The 22,227-nt window shown below is 45.9% G+C and overlaps 1 long non-coding RNA gene across 2 annotated transcripts; it reads left to right on the forward strand.

Moving 5' to 3' along the window:
* The first annotated feature begins 11,588 nt into the window (after nt 1-11,588).
* On the forward strand, nt 11,589-18,008 carry LOC138688520 (uncharacterized). Of its 2 annotated transcripts, XR_011327375.1 has the most exons (6): nt 11,589-12,857; nt 13,111-13,449; nt 14,133-14,275; nt 14,437-14,661; nt 16,211-16,324; nt 16,908-18,008. It is a non-coding gene; the product is annotated as an uncharacterized lncRNA (long non-coding RNA). The 2 variants fall into 2 exon arrangements; XR_011327374.1 differs by having other exon boundaries at nt 16,211-18,008.
* The last annotated feature ends 4,219 nt before the right edge of the window (nt 18,009-22,227 follow it).

The following is a 22,227-nucleotide window of genomic DNA, read 5'->3' on the forward strand; positions in this document are numbered from 1 at the left end:
TGAAGGCACTGTGCAACCCCACACAATTCTGCACCTCCTTTGCTCATTTGAGCTCACTCCTGCAGCTGGCAGGTTCTGAAGAGCAGCCTGACTTAATGGGAGAACTGGGAAATGGCCATGTCCCAGGACCTTTGCCTTTCTGGGCTCCAAAAAGCATCAAGCTGCTGCACATTGGGAACAGCAGTACTGGTTATTACTCGTCAGCAACGTCCCCCTGTTTCTTGGCTTCTGACTTGACTTGGGTTTTGTCTGGTTTCTGTAAACAGGGTTGTATTGTATCACACACCCCCCTTTTTTTTTTTGTTTCAGGGAAGGATGTAGCGTCACCAAAATCCAGCTTCCTATTAACCTGTGTTAGTAAACTCAACACCTCCAGATTTCTCATGAAGCCAGGGAAGCCCTTCTGCTTTCCCAGGACATAATTGTGCTCATCAAAAATAGCAGTCGCTGTAACACACAGGCTCCTGAGAGCGTTCCTGTGCGATGGGCAATTCTCTTCCAGCTCTGCCGTGGCTTGTCACAACGTTTATCTGGGCTTGCTCAAGCAATGTGCAAAACACATTGCAGCAAACAAACAAATATGAACACACACACACACACACAAAAAGGGGGTGTGTGTAGTAAAAATCTCCTCCCCCAACCCCAAAACAGAAATAAGGAAGAACTGGACTAATGATTTCTCAAGCAAACGAGGGAGGAGAGAGGTGGCAGCTTGTATAGGCAAATAGATGTGAAGGTGCACATTTTTAAGGGCCAGAGAGGAGTGAAAAAGCGGGAGTGTTGAGAGACAGGTTGAATTTCCTGGGCTGTAGAGCAGGATATTGCACAGAGACTGTGTCATTACACCATAAATTGACACCGCAAGAGAGACCAATGGACTGACACCAGAGCTGCTTTGAGTGAGAATAATGAGCCCTGCATGGGTGCCATGCTTCTACTCTGTGCTTTGTGCAGCCGGGAACATAAAAAGGTAGCTGAAAGAATTTTGCATGCTTCAACATCTTTCCTGCTAAAGCACAGCTTAAGTGTGTCTGCTGCAGTATGCCATGCAAATGTTTATAAAATCCAACAGTTTGTTATGCACAGTGTTAGGTGTATGCATGAGCGCTTCAGAAGGTGAAGTGCTTTTCACTCCCCGCTCTGGGCTATTTGGGGACTCCCCGTCACCTTGAAATAGGGCAAGGGATTGCTCTGTCCAGCTGACGAAAGGTGATAGCGTTTGATATTTCTTCTGCGCTATTGATTTGAAGTAATCCAAGCTCCGTTTAGAAGTAGGAAATAAAATAAGGTGAGAAAAGCTTTTCTAAAAATATCTGAAGTATCTATATGTTCATGAAAATGTGAAATGTGGAGGATATTTTGCAGCTGTTGTCTGAATTGCCCCAAATCAGTTAGCTATGGAATTGGCCATTGATCTTTCCCCCCCTTAATTAAAAAAGAGACTTAATCCATTTTGACTTCTAAACAATTCCAAATCAGAAGGCAAAGGATGGGAGGAGAGCAGTGGGAATTGCACGTGGCAGTTGTGTTATCAAAACTGCCTCTTTCCCTAAGAATACTTTTGGTTTGTTGTAAACCACCTTCTTTTTTCTTTTTTTTTTTTTTTTGTGGAGGGAAGAGTATGAAAATACTTTCGTGCCTCGCTCTCATTGTTGCTTCAGTGGAGGGAGACTGCAGAGAGGGATCTGGTCAATGTGCCTTATGGATGCCCATTCAAAAAGTGTATTGCATTGCTGTGCCCCCAGGAGAAACTTCTTTGTCCTGCTCTTCATTGCCACTGTTTTCTTCTTCCTTGCCACACTGGTATTTCTATCTATAGTTTTTCTTTCCTCTGCCCTGTGGTTGCCTCCTGCCCCGTTCCCCTTAATTCTTTCTATCACCAGTCCCAGCAGTGGTGACGAAGAGCAGAAGCCAAACTGGGTGCAATTGGTTGTGTCTCAGGTTGGCCTTTGACAGCAACTGCAGAGCTTATCAACTCGGTTATGTGCTTCTTCCACCCGCTGCATTACAGCTGGGACTCTACAGCTCAGTGAGTGGACAAAATGACCTACGTCATCTGTTGTACTTAAAACCTATCCTAATGCAAGTGACAGCTCCCCAAATCCCAGCTAGCTTTAAGCAAGTGCGAGGGAATGCTTTGTTCAAGTGAAAGACCCAAAAGAGGCCACTTCTCAGTCTTTCCGTAAGATGCCAATGAATAGGCTGCCTCAGAAAATGAATTCTGGGCTCCACAAGTAAGTGCTTTAATTTTGGGGTGGAGACACACATAAGAATGAGCCTGATTCTCTGCTTCCAGTGCAAATTCCTTCATAATTGAGCTGCTATTAGCAACTCCGGGGCGGTGCACTGTGTGTTTTTATGGACCAATAATAGATGTCTAGGGTGATTGGAGGCAATCAGCCTTCAGCCTAGAATTTTACAAAGCCCCAGATGTGTAAAATGATAGGCCACTGAAGTCTTCCCTTCTCAGACTTATAAATACCCCATGCTCCAGGAAAGCAGGGCAGCTGCCAACTAATGGGGACCAGGCAAAAGACCTGCGGCCATGGAGTTGCGTATGGCCTGGGCCACTGCCAGCTGCATCAGAAGGGTTCTCCTGATTGCTCTGGTCCGTAGCGTCCAGCTGGGGTCAATGGTACCAGTTTGAGTGGTATGAGCCAAGTGGGACACGGTAGATGCGGCAATGGTCTGGCAGTCCCTTGCAGTGGCAAGGAGGTTTTGTGTGTTCAAAACGTGTCAGTTTTGCTAGAGCAGGGCATGACCTGTCACAGAGGTGAGGCTCGTGGCCAATATGGAACCCTACGTAAACGCATTTTCCAAACTACCTTTCAGCGCTGGGTATTACCACTGAGCCCCCAGCGGAGGTTGTGCAAGAGTATACTTGATTTCATTGCAATGCTCATGGGTCCTGGAGCACAGCTATGCAAACTAGTATTGAATTTGGAGGTGCTTTCTATGCTAAAAGCAGTCTTTATTATCTGGCAACAAGTCTTTATTACCTGGCGTTGCCCAGGATAAATCATAAATCTCTCGCTGCTGCCTTTTTTCTGGTGCCTAGGAATGAGCCAGACATGTTGCTGTCCTCCCCGTGTTCAGCAGCCACGGGCACACACGAATCTGCACGTGTGTGGGGAGCTCGGTGGTGGTGTTCAGAGTCACTGCCCAACATCTTGTGCAAGCGGGCAGCGTGTACAGCACCTAGGACAAGCAGGATCCCGGGCTGAATCAGGGCCCCAGAGCTGCTGCCCTCGTGCTTCTCGAAAAAACCCAGATGCGTTCCATTCTGTAGCAGGCAGTGAGCCTTTTGACTTTGAACCCATCTAGCAAATGGGAGAAATGATGGATGCTAGTATAAAAAAGATTCAGCTGATGGAGGGAGCAGAATGGGGAGGCATTTAATGTTTCTCAAGTAAGAAGTCACTAGGGAAAGAGGGAGCAAACTGTGCTTGAAAATAGATGCTGATGTGTTTAAAGCCAGAGGAGAAACTCAAATCAAGGCATTCTCCACTTTGGAAGTGCAATGAAGACAAATTTCCAATACTTTAATAAAGAGGAGTCTATTAACCATAGCCTATGCTTACCAAGGGCAGTCAGTTGTGCTACAGCGGTGCGAGATTGGTAACTTTGCAGTCTCTCCCTGAATTGATATTGCACAGTGTTGTTAGATGCAGCACTAAGGTATTCCTTCCCTGGCAGCGCCCTGCTTCATTCAGGAAGGGGCTTGTGTCTGTGTTGCTTTATGATTTCTTTTGTATTCCTAGCTGAAAGCAGGTTTTAGGTGAGACTGGGGGGATATCGGAACAAGCAGAGGTTCCCGGTGCAATTCATGCCTAGGAGCTACGTGAGACCATGAAGGAAGACGTGCTATGAAAATCCTTCCTGGCTCAATGCTGGGTTTCTCTTGTCGCATTTAGAGGTGTAGGGATTTCAGTGGGGAAAAAACAGCTGCTGATTTAGAGGTATTCATATTATTGAGAGTCTGGTTAATTAAGGCGGCTCCCAGATCTGATCTTACATGCATTAACCTGTAGGGTGCTGGTGACTGGGAGTGTTCCCTTTTTGACTCTTTTTCTTTTCCTTTTTTCCTTTTTTGTGTCTCTTGGCAAAAATACTTGCTCAGTGTAGAAAAGCATCGCTATCTGTGGCATATACTGTAGTTAGTAAAGTCAAAATCTTGTTTTAGAGTGTTAGTAGTGTTTCTCCCCGTGTAGCAAGGGAGATTTTGATTGTTTGGAAGAGAACTCAGGTTGGAAGGCAGCAAAGAAGCGCCTTTCAGTTGAAGAGCAGGAAAGGAGCAAAATGAAACCTGCGCTGGTCTCTTTAAGACATAAAAATAAATGAAAGCATAAATCTGAGCCCATTATGGATCTGCAATAAATGTGGTGATAAATCAGAGGCAGCTGATCATGTAAGAGTAATGCATGTTTCCAATACAATCACTACATGATATTAGAAGATAAGTGTCCATTTACAAAGCGGTGGTGAAGCAGTTCTGGATGCCTTGAAGATCACCTTGTAGACGTGCTAGGTGAAAGGGAAAGGTCCCAGTATTGGATGCAAAGGAAGTGTCGGAGACACTGGACTATGTGAAAGAAGGTCAACTGCCTTTGCTTGCCCAGCAAGGCTGGCCTGAGAAATGGGGAATCTGAGCTGATCTCCTCAACCTGCAGTTCCAAACCTGTCTTCAAGATGAAGGATCCTACCAAGCGAGAAGGACAATGGTTTGCTTGCAATGCTGCCAGATTGAAACTGTGCCTAAAAAGTACTGTGAAACCCTCATAAAGCATGTAGTAAATATAAACATCAGTTGTGATTGTGAAAAGATGAAATGAAAGCAGTAACTAACAGCCAGGATTAACAACCAAAAATTTCGCATTGCTCTATAAACCTTGGGCTAGGCAGTGAAGCAATGAACAGGGCTGCATAATTACAGCTATAAAAGTGCAAGTGTTCTCAGCACACTCAGAGCAGAAGAGTCAGATGAATACTGCTGAGCTTGAGAAGCTGTTAATTTGTTTCATTTCTGTAAATTTCCATCCTGTAAGCTGTAGCCTCACTTAGATCCAGTGTACGCGGTGAAGTTCTGGGGACTTGCATCCAAGACAATGGCTGCTGCCAAAATGAAAGCAGAAGTAACTGCATTACTCATAGATCTTGAGGCTGGATGGGGTTATTATGAATCTGGATCCTGCCCTTCTATAATAATTCAAGCCTTGAAACTTTATCCAGCAATTTCTATATCTAGCCCATAGCTCCTGATTTAGTTAGGGTGCGTCCTTCAGCCAGCTGGCTGTAGACCTCAGGTGATGGTGATGCTACCGTGTCCCCAGGGAATTTGCCAAGTGATTGATTTACCTCACTGTGAGATAGGTTCAGCTTTCAGTGTTAGAACTGTATTGCTTTTTTTGGAGGTGGAAGAATTCATACTTCTCAGTAACTTTTATAACCCACATTGAAATAATTTAATACAGGCAAGAGCTTTGGAATACATTTTTCTTTATAAGGCATCTTTTCCAGAACTCTGATGGGCTTTTTTGCTCTTTTTTGAACCATTCTTTCTTCTTTAACCTCCATCTGGAAACACAGGTACAGGATATGTTACAGTCTAAAAGCACTGCTTTGTTCCTATCTGATATTCCCTACGGCTGGACAAGAAACATTTTGCCTGAAGTTTTTGTAGCAGGGATTTTTTAAAATTTTTTTTTTAATTTGAATTTATTTCTTCTCTTCTGTAGTCAAAAAATCATTTGAGGGTGGCCAAAGTTTTTGCTGAAAACTGTAAATCTGTGAAGACAGAAGTATTTTTTATGAGGTCTTTGCTTTCCTCATCTCCTCTCTGTTTCTGTCATGGTTTGCAAGACACTGTCTATTAGAAAAGTGAAATATCTGGGTCATCATTGTCCCAGTCTTGATCCATTCATTTTGCTGTCCGTCTTTGAGGTGGGCTGGCATATTACCAGCCAAATTAAATAGCTCATTAACAACCTTGACAACACTTAGCTAATGACCTTGGGTTCTTCTGGAGCAGATGGAGATTGAATTGCTGCATGTGATCACAGCACTAGTTGTTCCTGTCTCATTCTTTTTTGCTCTGGGACCCCTCTTAGCGGTCAACAGCACCTCAAAGAGATGCTCTGATCAAATAGAAGTCTCACATCTGGATTTTCTTCTCCCTTGTCTTCTCTGGTCACTAGGAGTGTTTGGCCTTGTATTGGGTGTCATGTCACAGCCTGATGATAGGCACGTAGAAGGTGTAGGACTGGAGAGCGTCTCCAGTGCCATCGTACCCACTCCATGTTGAGCTCCATCTTATGTTCACCAGTCATCTTGGAAGGCTGATCCAGAACAGCCTGATATTAAGGTGATACATAAAACCATGGGGAGAGCCTGTGTTTAGTTTACAGCTCTGATCAGACAAACTGTGTTTCTTCTAAATTTCCTCAGTTTCCTCTCGTAAATAATAGGGATAGTATCTGTCTTCTCCTTGGTAATGAACTTAGAGGTTGGAAAAGGCTTTAGAAAAAACCATAAACTCTAATGCATATGCATGAGGAGTTGACAAGCATCCCTTGATCTGATTAGACATGTTTTGAGCAGATGGATGGGCTAGCTGACCTCTGGAGCTCCCTTCCAACCTAAATTGTTCTAAAATTCAATGAATATGAGTCATCTGAGGCTGTGTTGTTATTTTAACATGTTTGTATGTTTTTATTCTGAGACTGACAGTTGTATTTGCCGGAATCGCTTAAGCAACTGGCTTGACATTTTTAACAGTTTCAACTTAGTTTTTTCAAGTGCCTTAGCAAACCAATAAAGGTCAATTTAAAAACCAAACTGATAAATTACATAGTGGAGCCCTGCCCCATGCCAACAGATAAAACAACCAAGGTGCTCAATGCTGTGTGACCTGAACCAATGCTGTCTCAAACACCAAAACAGCATGGATCCCCTTAAATGGGCTGTAGTCCTTCAGGAAAAATCTGCTCCAGTATGGTCCTCTTCACGGGCTGCAGGGAATACCTGCTCCACCAACGTTCTCTCCACAGGCTACAGGGGAATATCCACTCTAGTGCCTGGAGCACCCCTGAGGCTGAACAGTCTGTAGTTTCCTGGATCCTTCTTCTTGCTTTTCTTGAAGATAAAAGTGATGCTTGCTTTCTTCTAGTCCTTAGGAACCTCTTCTAATCACCATTCAAAGATCATTGAGATTGCCCACAAAATGACATCAGCCACCTCCCTTAGCACTCACGGATGCATCCCATCAGCGCCCATGGTCTTAGGTATGTCCAGTTTGTTTAAGTATTCCCTGACCTGATCCTCTTCCACCAAGGGTATGTCTTCCTCGTTCCAGACTTTCCCCTTGGTCTCCAGGGTCTGGCATTTCTGAAGCTGGTCTTACGAGTAAAGACTGAAGCAAAGAAGGCATTCAATACCTCACCCTTTTCCATGTCCTGTGTCACCAGGTCCCCCACCCCATTCAGCGGCAGGCCCACATTTCCCCTTTTCCTTTTCCTTTTTTCCTTTCCCCATTTTCCTTTTGCTAGGTACGCACTTACAGAAGCCCTTCTTGTTGCCTTTGACACCCTTTGCCAGGTTCAATTCCAGGTGGTATTTGGGTTTCCTAAACACATCTCTGCGTGCTCGGACAAGCTCGATATTCCTCCCAGGTTACCAGTCCCTGCTTCCAACTTCTGTATACTTCCTTTTTATGTTTGAGCTTTGCCAGAAGTTCATTGATTATCCATGCAGATCTCCTAGCACTTTTGCCTGACTTTCCACTTGTCAGGATGGACAGCTCTTGAGCTTCAAGAAATGAAGTCAGCTTAAACAGTTCCCATACCTGGAGGTTTACATTGCTAATATTTCTTCTTTTTTTGAGTCCTTCAGATCAAACATTTGAGTTGCTTCTTCTTCATGGCAGTTAGGTACTTACCTAGAAGAACAGAAAATTATTATCTTCGATTGAGTGGACTCTAAAACATGGGACTTCAAAAAAACCCCCAGCAAATACAGATTTGGTCATGAGACAGCAGTCCTGTTTGTGGGGAGTGATTTATGCCATTTTTAAAGAGCATTTTGACTCAGTTTTTCTTTGATGGTCAAATTCAAGCTTATCTGAACTCACCCTGAACTTTAACAGGGCTATACCAGTTTTGATCAACTCAGGTTGTAATCTTCAGTTCCTATACACTAATGCTGCATGTTGGTTGTGGGTAGCGTACAGCATGAGGGGCACGCATCCTTCACGTCTGGATTTCCCGGTTTGAACTTTTGTACATTTTTCTTGAGAGCTTATGCAGAAGAAAGTGGTTCAATAATTTAAATGTGGATGAAGCTATCTCTTTCTGGCGGGTCTGATCTCCTCTGCCTTCCTTTTTTAGCGTTCAAGATCTACTACAAATTAGTTTCTCCAGGGAATATTTGCCTTAACTTCACTCAGAAAACTTACTTGTTGAAAGAAAGAAACTGTGTAAATAACCCTCCAGCTCAGGCACCCCGGCCAAGTGCTTTACAGCATTTTTCTCTTAGAATTTAATTTGTTCTAGTGATTTAAAGTGCAGCATTCACACTGAGCTCAGAAGCCTCAGTGCTTCTTTTCATCACTGTCTTTATCATGATCAAATGAGCCCTTATGGTGTACAATGAGACTTCTCTGCATTATTAATAACAATTCAGACCTATAGAGATCCTGTTTGTTTCTGGCAGGGGAAATCTATCTGCAATGGCTCAGGAGCAATTGTCGCCCTTTGTGCTTGTAGGTGAGCATCCGTCAGTTTTATACACGCCGCAGTTTTGCACAGCCCCTGCCACCTCAGCCGGCTAAGAACAGCACAAAAGGCAGAAATGTATTTTTCAGCTTGGCTGAATCTGGAGCCTTCAGGAGGTGTTAGTGGGCCATTGCAGGGAAAAAGTCTGCAGTGCAGTCACTTTGAGTTGTACCTGATGTTCAGACAGTTAAAGACACTTAATTAGCCCTCTGCTTTCTTTAGCTTCTATGAGCATCCTATAAATCATTTTCAAACTGGAAATTTGGTCTGACTCTCGTCCAACAAACATCCGAGGAAGATTTGTGGGGTCCTTTCACAAGTAAGCATGCTCAATCTCAAAAACTGAAGCGTGCAGTTTCCTTGATGTGTGCATTTACTCATGTTTCATAAAGGCAATCTACTTGCAAGGGAAGTGTATGTTAAAAGGCTATTGGAATTCAGAGGTATTTATCATGTTTTCAGGTGTTTTTAATTTGAAGTGTTGAAAAAACCATCCCAGCCTGCAGGAGAGTCTACTGTTGCTGCCTATTAACTATACTAAACCATACAGTGGTTTAAGACTTTCATGCATGATAGTTTTCACAAGTATAGATGGCTGAATTAAGTAAAGAAAAATAATTCTCCTCTTGTTTTTCTCCTATTAAAATGTAATATGCCTAATTCCAATATGGCACTAAAGAATTTTTCTAATCTGAATATTGTTGGCTAGATTTAAAACAGAGCAAGAAATGAGTAAGATGAGACCTGGGTTACAGTGATAGTTATGCTCAAAATTTCCACTGTAAACATTGTGATGAATTTTTAATCAGAATTTTGAAAGTAGGGGACAATGTCCAGTTTCAGTGTTGTGAGCAGTACATTTTAGGTTTCTGAGGGAAGATCCGTGCCACGTGTTTTAGAAGCGCAAGGGTTGGCTGTAGGGTAGCTGTTTGTTTTCATGAGAAGTATGAAAAAAAAAAAAGATTTCATCCATGTGATGCTTCAGGTTGCAAGCATGCAGGTGTAGTTTGCCACACCACACCATACAGCTCCCATTTCAGCCCTGCTGACCCATATGCAGGAAAAACATCCTGGCCATCTCCACAGGCAGCTTTTCCACACCGTGTGATTTAGGATTTAATTTCTGGCAGCTGCCACCCAGACACCTCCTGACGGACAGCCCTGTTACCCTCCCAGTCCTGACGAAATTCCCTCCTGAATCTTCCAGCTTTTGGGCGCTGGGGCAAGCTTCACTTGCCTTGGCCAGATGAAAGAAGACCCAGTTGCGTCCCAGTCTGAGACACGTGGACAGGGATAAGGCAACCGTCAGCTTTCTAATGTTTTTTAATGAAGCCTCTTACTTGAGCTCCCACATAATGGAGAGAGATTTTCTACACGTGTGATGAGTTCATTGTTCGTCAACAATGAAGGCCTGATGATAGCGAAGATGTGATGCCTGATACTGTGGGGCAGCGAGCATGTTTGTTTCCACGCATCCCACTGCAATTTAGCTTTCCCTGAGACAGTAACTGTTGTCGGTATCTGCTGGAAAACATGGCCTGAATAAGTAATGCTGACTGCAGTGTGGGTGCTGGAGGGGGAAATGAGACAAAGATACGGATGGGAGACAGCTTGGTACCAAGCAGACGGCTGATGAGGAAGGGCCAAACAAGAAAGATTCCTGAAGAGCCTTGGCCCTGGTTGTGCTGCTAAAAGAGCTGCCATAACTTGGGCATGGTCTTCTTGGTAGTAAAGTTCCTCTGCTCTTTCGCCTTTTTTGTTGTTCAGCTCTATCACAAGGAGGTTAATTCTCAAAGAACCCACTTGGCTATATAGTGCCCAGTTTTGCTTTCACTTGCACTGGTTTTATTTCAGCCTCCTTTGGGCTGCTCCGAGTCCTTTTGGTTGCTGGGGCTGGTTTGCAGCAGTAATTGCTTGTGCTGCTGGAGAGCTCATTCAGCTTTGTTTGCTGCGTGTGTTGCATCTGTTGAGCCCAAAAGCAGAACTGTCGTGTTATTGCCACGCTGACCTGCAGGTTCTGGGGGAGCAGCCAGCCCAGCAGGAATGACACACAGCCCAGGACTTTGGTGAGATAAGCTCCAGCCATGCATGGGTGATGGTCTGAAAAATCATCCTGTCCTTTTAAATGCAGTGATAACCAGCTTCCCTATCCATAAAGTGTCCCACTTTTGTAAAGAGGACAGCAGAGGTCCTAATTTCCCTTATGTCATCTTCTCTGACAGGGCAAGGGTCCAGGAGTGGTGTGTCGCATCCATGAGGTCTACCCAGTGGAGTGGAAGATCCACCTCACACATAGGGACCCTATAAGCTTCTTCTCTGCAGCAGCTGGAAAAGGAGAGAAGGCTGCTCCCCACCTAGGGCCATCCATGTGGGAAGATGGATGTCTCCTCACAGCTGAATTTTCATCTAGCAGAAAGGGGCAACAACATCCCAAACATTGAAAGCAGGCAGGCTCTGTGTTGGAAGATGACCCAAGCACACACCAGCCTGCCTGCCCTTCAGCCTGTTCTGCTACCTGCAGCAAAAAGGTCGCTTTTCCACTCTCCTCATGGCCTTGAGGCAGGGAAAACACTTCCTGAAGGGCACAAAGGTATGAGGAGTGTGTTGGAGAAGTGAAGCCGAAAAGCTGGATGGCAGGATGGAGTAGCATAAGGGACAGTTAACAATTTGCAGGGTCTAAGCTTGTGATGCTGTTGTTCGTCCTCCAGGAAAGCTTCCTGCCTGCATTTTTAGCAAGGAGCTGCAGCTCACTTGCTATAGGCTTCTAATTTCTTTCTCTTTCCTTACTGTATTTCTTCCCTTATCTTAGCCTTTTTTTTTTTTCCTTAAAAAAGCAACAGAAGCAAAGAAACAACAAAATCTTCAAAGTAATTCAGTCTGGCAGTCTCAAGATAGCACTGCTAAACTCACCTTGGCAAGCTCCACTCGGTTAAAAGACACATTTGGCAGCTTCTTGCTGCTTTTCTTAAGGAAAGTCTGCCCTTTTTGGTTTGTTAAGCACCTAAAATGCCTGGGTGAGATTACAACGCTATCTTTTAATGATCCCAATAGAGGCTGATGCTACTTTTTCAAGGCATATACTGCCCATCTTGTAATTGGTAGCAGCCAATTGACATGCAAGTGTCTCATTTGGGGAAAATTGCAAATTAGAATGGTTACGATGCTGCAAATTAGAGAGAGGTAGCACAGCCCATTATTCCCAGTCCTGCTTGTGTGACACAGTGCACTGCTGAGGCTTGAATATCACCGAGACACTCCGAGTGACGTCTGCAGACCTTCCCTACCTGCAGCGAGAAGCTGTGTGTGAGAGGCTGGGTCTGGTCTGCAGATTCCATGTGGTCACAGGGCTGTGTCAGCCCACAGGAGCCGGGCTGTGGGTGGACATGGCCTTTGCTTACCATCTTGGCTGTCCGTCAAGGAGAAAGAGGAGTCCTTGAAGCTGAAGGGTGATGCTCAGAAGAAAAGAAGACGCGTAGGGTGAGGGCCGGCCACAAAGCTCTTGGCAGCTCAAGCTGTCTGACCCTCTCTGCTAATGCACTCCTCTGCCCACCCCCCAGCCCCTAGATAGTTTAGGCAGCATTTTTCCTCACTGTCCTTGAATTTTCCCTGCTTTCTTGATTTCCAGATGCCAGAAGGCTGCACAGTATCCCAGGACCGTTCTCATCCCAGCACAAAAAGTCACATGCGGTCTATCGGTAGACAAGGATTGTGTCTCTTTGCCAAATCCTCACGCTGGGAGGTCACGGTCAGTCCTGTGGCCATTGCAACCCCCATTTTGGGGCACAGTCCCTGTTCTATGTGTTTCTCCTTGCTAGACACATGACTTTGCATATTCAAGCCGCCTCTGTGTAAGTGGTCCCTGTTCCCTCAGTGACACAGATGTCTTGGTATGGCAACCTCATCCTCATCACTCTCTACTGAGCTGCTGGCATTTGCATCACTTGCCAGTTTTATTTGCATCAACTCCCAGAGCACAGCTGAAAGCAGCAAACTATTCTGGGCATAGTCCTGCTCCTCGTGCCACCTCACTAGAGCCGTTCCTGTTTAATGCTGGTTTCCCCTGACTGCTTGCTGCTTGATATCTGTCAGGTAGGCAGTTCTTAATCTGTTTAGTTCATGTTTTATTGATGCTATATAATACCATTTTTTTTTTAAACCAAATGTCATTTGATACTAAGTCAAAAGCCCTCCGAAGATCTAAGCCTATTACATCTGGACAGTTCCCTTTATCAACCAAATTTGTAATCTCATCACAGAGCAAAATCAGGTTTGTTCGACAAGCCCTATTTTGCATAAAAACAGATTGATTTGCCTTGTTGTATTCCCTTCTTTAATTCTTCAGAGAATGGGTCCTGTATGGAGATTTCTACAACATTGTCCTGCATTGGCGTTACATATCCCTTTCACTTTGCTTGTGTTTTTGCAACACTGGCAAGACATTACTACCCTCCGAGGCTGCTGCTGCTCTGGAAAGACAGAAGTAATTTCTCAGAAACCAGACTCCCAGCTGTGCCTCGGAGCAAGGGATCCCACAGGAGACAGTTTGAAGGGCAGAGGAGGTTAGGAAAGGTGACAGGTCTTGGAGGACAGCATCCTCCAGGTGCAAGAATGGGCCATCCTGATATTAAAGGACCCACAGGAGACCTCCTACCAAGGCATTAGCAGCCAGGTGGCTGAGCAGGTAATGCTCTTTCTCTGCATCCCCTAATGAGTCCCGTCCCCTCCTTATGACTCCCAGAGATGGATGTCCCCTGGCCCATGGGGCTGATGGCTTGATGACTCTCTTGCGACAGCCCTGGGAGGAACTGGGGCAGGGTATCATTTGGTGTTCCTTACCAGCCACTCTTCCTCTGTGAGCTGGAGGCAAGATTTTGTCATGTAACCTACAAACTGACACTCAGAAAGACAAACAGACAGATCAGGAGGCTGGCTTAGCCAGGCAGGGGAGTCATGATCTGACCTGTTTCAGGCTCACCAAAAATGGAAAGGGACCGAACTGAAACCGGTTGTTCTGTGGGAAGTGCAAATTCAGGGATGTGTTTTTATAGCACCGAGCGCCCAGGGGCTTTGGGCTAGGGTAGGGATGATGGGTGGTTTCTGCGGTATAGACAACTCATGTGACTAGTTTTAAATTTATAGCTGTCCTTAGGCTCCTGGAGTGGGTGAACCAGAAGAACCCAGATGAAGGTGCTCACTTTGATGGGACCCGAGGCATTAAATACAGCTTCATGCCATCTTTACCTTTGTTACCTACTCAGAATAAAGCCAAGCCCAACACATTAGCAGTGACAGTGGGAAGCCGGCCTTAAGGAGACCTTCTTCTAAGAGCTGTCAATAAAGATTACCTTTTGTAATGCCTCACAGGTAATCTGCTTCCCTGCCTGCCTGCTGGACGATAAGACAGCACAGGGAAGATCACAGTGTGTTCAAAAGTAATACCTCGATCAATGCAGACTGCCCACCTGTCTGATGCAAGACAGCTTTGATAAGCAGTATAGGGAGGCTTGGTGAGTCTACATACCCCTCTGTTACTGTCTAGACTTCTTTAAGTTCACCTGTGACCATGTCTTTTTTCCCAGCTTTCCCTGGAAATCCCTTGTTAACCTGACCTATTCCAATGTGCTATTTTGTCCACTTGTGATGTTCTCCTTTTGGATTACTCCCCAAGCCACACGAAAAGCCAGCATTGGGATAACACCTCCCGGGGCTGAGCAGAAAAGTTGCTTTCCTCGCTGTACTGGCAGTGTTTAAAAAGATGAAGGAGGCTGATGTGCTTGAATGCAGCAGCTCAGATACTGATGTTAGGCACAGCTGCTTTAGTGGAGCTCTTCTCACCCTCCTTATTGTCGCTGACTGCAGTCTCCTGTGACCAGATGTGACATCTGCAGGGCAGGTAGGTATGTTCATCTTTCAAGCAGGGGAGGGGAAAAAATACTATAGGGGGAATACACTCAGGAGACTGACCAAGGGTGGCTGTCTCCCGTAGAAGAACTTTATACTCTGTGGGGTTTTTTTCTCCAAAAGGAGGTCAGGTTTTGCCCATCGTATTTACTGGAATGGTCTTGTATATTATAACCCTTTCCCACTGCCAGTGGGATGCCAAAATTCCATATCCAGTGTTTGTGGATATTACTGAGAATTGCAGGTCAGCAGTGGCTCAAGCCAGTTAACCCTGTCAGGTACCCATCTACATCCAGGTTTCTTCCCTGGCCTCATGGAGGACTTGTAATCCCTCATCCTGCAGAAATCTGTCCCATGGGAAGAGCGGAGCCAGAGGGAGGGGAAAAGACTGATGTTCGTGGGTAACACCTCCGAAACAACCTGCCTTCAACATCTGACGTCCTGTTCGTTCATCTTTTGGGCACAGTAACTGCAACTTGAGCCACGTTTCCCAAGACTAATTTGGGAAACAGAGCTGCAGGTGAATTAAAGTTCCTTGACTGACCTTTTATTTACAACTCTTTCCAAATCACTAGTCGTCTCTGTTGTTAAATGCTTCGTGCCTGTCTTCAGCCAGCCTTGGTGGCCAAGTACATCAGAGCTGGGTGTCACCACCACAGGAGATGCAGCTTTTCCCCTAAACCCTCAGGCAGTGGGGGGGGACACCTGCAGCAGCCGAGCTGTGTTTTGTGTTGATATCCACATCTATATAGATACCTAGATGTCTGTAGTATTCATACTGTATCTACCACCACGTGTGAGCAAACCTGGAGACTGTCCTTGCTTGGGAACATCCCTCTTCCCCGCCCCCCACACATCTGCCACAGCTTTTTACGCTGCTGCCAATGCGCAGTAGATCATGTCTTCTTTTTTAAGTGCTTTATCTGCTTTAGCGACTCTGACACAGGGTCTGCTCCTCGCCGCGTTCGCATATGGCAGCTGTTACAACCAGGGTGAAAGCCTGGCCGGACTCCAGCTAGCCTGCGTTATCGAAGATATTCCCACCACCTCACCTGGTGCCTCAGCCAGCTCCATTTGGCCCTTCTCTCACAATATTTATCGGCCAAACATCCTTTTCATGTAGCTGGAACTGCTCAGACAGATCTCATGGGAGGTGGAAAATTGATATAAATTTCCTCTGAATGAGGCTTAGCTAATTTGCAGCGTCTCTTGGCATCAGAAAGGCATGGTTTAACCAAAACAACTGCAGTTGTGCTTGTTTTCTTGGCAGCAATACTGAGAAACTGGGTTGTGGAGCAACTCCTCGACTGACTTTGCACAGCCAGACCTCTATGACCTTTCATCAGTGCCAAAGAAAGGTGGGGGAATAGGAGTGTGTTCGCAATGTACTTTACTGCTTTTTATAGTGGAATTGGTTTGACTGGAAGTTTTCACAGCTTGTTTGTTTATGTGTTGCATATGAGTAGTAAAGCAGAGGAGGGAAACTTTAGGGTGATGTTTTACAGCAGAGTCTGAGTGACTTTGGAGTCTCTGTTTTCCAGGCTCCTGAGACTGAGGACTAGAGCCTCAAGGTCTCTAAGTGCCGAAGGAGGCTACTACACACTTCTGGAAGTGCCTGCCAGAAGGTTTGCAGCCCAGCTGGACACCTCATCCAGGTAGGCTCTTGACGGACTTCTTTTGACATTAACGTGCTTAGGAAGTGCTAAAAATACTGCTGGGAAGGGAGCTGCACCTGGGAGTCCCCGCAACGATCAGAGAGCTGGTTGCTCTTCACCGCAGGAACGGGGACGGAGGTATCGTTGGGTGCTGTTTGAATCAGCCTCCTGTTTGAAGGAGACTTCAGTTTCAAACTTCATATTTCTGAAAAGTGTATCTGTGACTGGTGCCTCCAAGCCCGACCTACTATGCTAAGGTATTAAATCCTTGCATCCATCACTATTTTGCTTTTCCCGTGTATTTAGAGGAAGGTACGGTCCCTACTAAACACATACACAGCACCAAGCACTCAGATCTTGGTGGGTGGTTCTGTCCATACTCCCCTCTACTGCTCTCAGTGGTACCAGAAGGTTTTGCAGATTTTCATGCAGTTTGAAGTTTTGCAACAAAAATCATGGTGAACTGTATGATTTCAAGTATCTAAACTTCGAAGATGTATGTAAGACTGAGAACAGGATTATTTGGCAGCTCCAAAGTTGGAGAAAGCTTGGTGGGAGTTAGGGAAACATTTTATTTTGGCAGGCTTTTGAGAAATATAACTTTTGGGCACAATGGAACACCATGTAGATGACAGAGAAAAAACAGGTAAGGATGCAAAAACTTCTCTTTTTTTTTTTTTTTTTTAAGGGATCTGTAGAAGGCAACTTTGACAGTTCCTTTGCCATGCTCTGCTTATTTTGTGTGGTGTTTGCTGTTTGTTCATCTTCACTTCAAGCTTTATCCTCAATAACTTCAGTTCCCTGTGTCTTTTTTTTTTTTTTTTTCTTTAAGAAGCAAAGCATGAAGGCATCAAGATAAAACCAAACATCCTTGTCTCAGGAACTTTTGCAGCCCCATATTTTGGAAAACATGACTCCCTAACAGTCCTTTAGAATTTTAAAATAAAATTAAATAACCTAACAAGAGACTTCCATTTGCAGTTTGAAATTAAGTTAGAAAATTAAATGCCACTTTTTGGGCTAGGTTTTCAGCCAGTTTAAACTGCTCCATCAGAGTCAGAGATATGCTAATTAGCAGGAGCTGAAAAGCTCTGTCTCTGCATAAAACCATATAATGCTGTTAGCTGAATTTTTAAACTAACTTTGTACTTTTTGTTTCATTAGCTAAAAATATACATACATATATATATACACACATACATATATACACAGAAAGAGAGACTTTTTCAAGAGAATAAATTAATTTCTCTGTAGCCTTATCATATTCAAACAAAACCTATGTATCCTAGGAGATAAGAAGATTGCCTCCTATGACTGGCTTTTTACAAAATAGTGTTGGGATGAATAGCCATTATCTTAAAGAGCAAAAGCAGTTAGCATGAGTGCATGGAAATAAAAATGAGCATTTCAAAGTCCTCTGCAAGTGTGGGCTGTTTTAGCTTTGGAATTTGTAGCATTCGGGATATAAGGATGCTCAGAAGCTCCCTGCAGTTTTCACCACAGAGCTGATGGCTGGAGAGTAAGACTGCTCTCCCTGTGTCTGATACTAGATGGTTTACTCAAAATTCCTAGAGCCCTGCTATTACATGGCTGTCTTTAAGCTTCTTTTTTTGTTTGTTTGTTTGTTTTCCCTAAATAATGATACCTCGGGTTCTTAAGTGACCAGATCCAAACCCATAGGCAAAGTGATGTTTCTTATTTCTATTAGACTGGCATGTGTTGCTCACAGGTTGGTATGCAGCAGAGCACCCATCCTGTGGGTTTGGGGTTGGCAGTGCAAAGGCGAGAGACAAAAGGCAGGGAAGAGAGCAGGAACCAGAGTGCGGTGATGGCTACGCAGGGTTTTTAGCAGCAGGTCTGAGTTTTCTTTGGCCATGCTCAGCACTGCCTGACGCGTGTTAGTGCCTCATCCAAATCGAGACAAGCAAGTGGAGCCTGTTTGTCCTCCTTCCTGGGGTCGATGAGACGTGGCAGCAAATGGATCTTTTTCTGTACTGCTTTGCTTGAGTGGCTCATGTAATCCAAGAATAGCAGGAAGAACCCAGGCCATGAGCTCCCTGGCTGAGTAGGACAGATGAGCATCTAAATACTGCTCAGTGGCAAATGGCTTTCCAGCTAAGTGGAAGCAGCTCAGGAAATACTCTGTTTTCATAACAGAGGAACATGATTTTATGCAATTATTTTTATCCAAAGGACAAAAAACTTGTTATTGAAAAAACCCCTCTGAAAACCAAAGAAAACAAGGTATCATGGTTGACGCACACTTGCATGGAGCAAACTATTTCTTGCCAGGCACTTGTATCCTACAGGTATCATGGTTTGAGTGTTTGGCTAGCCAAGCTCCATGCTGGTGCATTCAAAGCTTTCTTGCTGATGCAACCCGTGTCAGCAACAGCGGAGGAAATCAACAGCCACAGAGGAATAAAGAAAAAACTGAATTCTGGAGGCAGGAGATGCTGGTACTTCAGGTCCTGCCTGTGTTTGAGCTTTTGAAATTCATAAGGACTCAGCTGACACTCTACAAACAAAAGTACATTTCCCTTCACTCAATTTTTAAATTCTCCAGAGGTAACAAAGGTTGCAAACAGGCAGTTCTTGGTATTAGTTCTATTGTACATGGTGAATGCATGCTGCACTCCCACGCTTGTGCAGAAAAATTGAACAGTCAAAGCAGAATCTAGTTATACACTCCAGATATATCTACTGCTCTGTTCAATATATTCATTACCTGGTATTGTTCCACAGCCGCTTTCATCAATAGACATGAACAGTGCAATATACAATAAAGGTAAATTGGTATTCATATGGTTTAGTAGATTTGATAACTCCCTAAGCAAACCATCGATGGAAGTCCTTTGGAAGGGATGAGTTCCCACATTTCTCAGCAGACTGGGTGCAGATGGGGTCCGAGTATTGCAAAGGCTGCCCCATTCCCAGGAGAAGCTGGGAACCTGCTTTAGCTGTTGCTCCGACTTGTGAGTTTGGGTCCAAAAAGCACGGTTAGAAAGGGAGCCACCGAACTGTCCCATTCACCTGTGGATGATGGCTGTTCAGCCAGCTTGTCCCATGTGTGGGTTTAAATGCAAACCTGAGAAGAGCAGCCTTGCCCCAGGAGGTGTCACAGACTACCTGCAAACCAGCGCGCAAGAGACTCCCACCCACACCATCGTGTGGTCAGCATCTTTGGTTCCACCGAGCCAAAGCACCTCTCCCAGGCAGTCCATGCAGCTGGGAAGTCTCTTATTGCTACCAGCCTTTGCTGCGGTGCTGGACCTGAGCTGGGATGGGAAAGAATGCCTAAATCTTGGTGGGTCTCAGGTCTGGTGGCCTCCTGGAGAAGAAACAATTACCATGAGAGATTTGGTGTTTATAAAGAACAGTGTCTGCCTGGAATTTGGTCATCAAAAAGGTATGTTCTGAAGGAGCACCAAAATAGCTTGCTAGTGAATTACTGAGGAACTCTGGGGGAAGACTGCTGTCCCTGCCCGGTTTTGGTTGGAAGGTGTGTGCAGGAATTGCGGGCTGGCTGGTGTTACGTGTTTCAAAGGTGGTACGTGGTCACAGCACCGCTTGCATTGCATGGGTCACACGGTAACTTCTGGTAGAGTGATGATAGGGGTGAGACAGACAAGCTGCTGGATGCATATTTGGCCTTTCCCAGGACTAGCAGCAGCAAGCTGTGAGCCAAGAGAGCCTGGGAACAATCGCTCTGAGTTTCTGCATCAGGTTTTGCCACGAGCGACATCTCATTACACTTGTCTCACCTCCGCCTCGGCACCCAGGACCCATATCTGTCCCAAGCGTCACTGAATGGACAGGCAGCCTTCTGCCAGCTACCTGTGCAAGGCTGCGAAGTGGCAGTAACTCCTGCAACCTAGTCCTGGCCCAAATTTAGACTCATGGGTATTACCTGCCTCCCACAGTTCTTTTGCAAACTGCAGCAGACAGGCAAGCAGCCTAGACTCTCAGCACTGGTGGCAATTGCTACTCTTTCTTGTTTTAAAGGACCAATGCCCAGAAGGTCCAAGGGCTCTCACAGAAACCAGCTGGCTCAGCACTTTTAGGCAAATTTGGGCCACTTCTGCTGGGCAACCTATAATCAGAAGCATATCCCTGGATCTGCTGGCATTGCTCCTGCCTACCCTGCCTGTCTGACAGCTTTTGCCTACCTGTGCAGGGATGCTGCTGCACCCTTCCTTTCTCATGGCTCTGTTTTAGGAACTCAAGTCAAAGAGCGTTACAGGTTTGGAAATTCCTGTCTCTGGAGGGATGTCTGACACGTGTCACTCTACCAGTGCTGCAGTGTTTGCTTTCATCCCCGTATAGCTGCAGTTTTGAGCCTCTGCTTGCAGAAATAGTTGTTTTCCTACCGTCAGAGCCCCGACGGCACTAATAGGCCTTAAAGGCGCTGAGCAGGGACCTCCACTCATGCACCCTGCCCATGAGCCAGGAGCCCATTTAAACTCAGGTCTGGGTCGCTGGTCTCTGCCTGAGCTGTGCTGTAGATGTGTCTGCCTCCGGTCCTGTCCCTACGTCCTGGAGGGACCCCTCCTACGTACATGATAGCCTCGTCTCCTACCCCATCTCCTGCTCCAGACAGGGCTCCCTGGAGGGACTCTGGTCCCAGTTCATCCCTTCGCTGTGTCTGGGGCTGTTGATGGGCCACCCTTGGCTCTGTTGGGTGTGTTTTTTTCCAATTCTCCCCATCCCACTGGGATGAGGAGGAGTGAACAAGCAGCTGCGTGGTGCCTAGTTGCTGGCTAGGATTAAACCACATCACCATGTCAGGCAAAAGTGTGTGGTATCCCTTGTAGACAGACATAAAGGCTCCTCAAAGTTGACAGCTAGAAGAGAAAGGCCAGTGCTCTGGTTTCCCTCCTGGGCTCATGTTTAGAAAGTCCATGCCCAATTGTGAATTTGACTGGAGGTTCCTCCTCTCATCCCAGTCAGGTCCCTTAGCGGTCCCTTGGCTTTGCTGCCCGCTCTTCTGGTTCCCTACTGGTACAAACCAGAGAGGAAACCATGCAGTGCCCAGCTCTTCAAGGGCTGACATGACCAGTAAAATGGGACAAACTTTTCTTTCTTGTTGCCAGTGTTGAAGAGGATATATTTTTAGTGACACCAAAGGCTTTTTTGAACTTGTGATTTTTTTTTTTCTACTTTAGAGGAAAATTAATCAAGGCATCCAAAACATGCTAGGTTTGATGGCATCAAAATAAACCAAAAATCATTTCTAGGGGAGCTGGAAGCCAGTTTGAATTTAAAAATCTTCTTTCACTGTAAGGCATTCCAGAACAGCCACAAAATTACAGGTTCAGAGTTGAAACCAAGTATTGTGCCTATTGTCCTGGAGACCTGGGGACGAAGAAGCCCTTGCGCCAGTAAATGCTGGGGGACACCCAGCTGGAAAGCGGCTGTGCAGACACCTGGGGTGATGGTGGACACCAAGTGGACCGATTTCGAGCCAGAAAAGTGCCCCTGGGGCAAAGGCGGCTCACTGCCTCCTGGGCTGCAGTAGGCAAAGCGTTGGCAAGAGGTGGAGGGAGACGGTCCTTCCCCTCTGCTGGGTCCGTCCAGCCCGCCCGGGGGTCCCCAGTGCCAGGCAGAGACGGCCATACTGGAGAGAACTCTCGCCCCGGTGCCCCTCCCACTTTCCGTTGGGCTCAGAATGTTGGTCGTTGGGCTCAGAATGTTGGTCGTTGGGCTCGGAATGTTGGTCAGTTGGAGCCCACGGCCGCCAGAGACAGCAGCACGGAGCTGTGCTGGCACGCAGGAGCGCTGGGAGGAGGCAGGATCTGGCCGAGCGGCACCTCGCCGGCACCGGCACCTCGCCTCCCATCCCCGCTGTCGCCGACTGGTCCGCGTCCTCGGTCCACGGCGAGGGTCCTCCTCTCCCGGGCAGG

This window comes from Haliaeetus albicilla, chromosome 13 (genome assembly GCF_947461875.1).
Source record: "Haliaeetus albicilla chromosome 13, bHalAlb1.1, whole genome shotgun sequence".
Classification (NCBI taxonomy): domain Eukaryota; kingdom Metazoa; phylum Chordata; class Aves; order Accipitriformes; family Accipitridae; genus Haliaeetus; species Haliaeetus albicilla.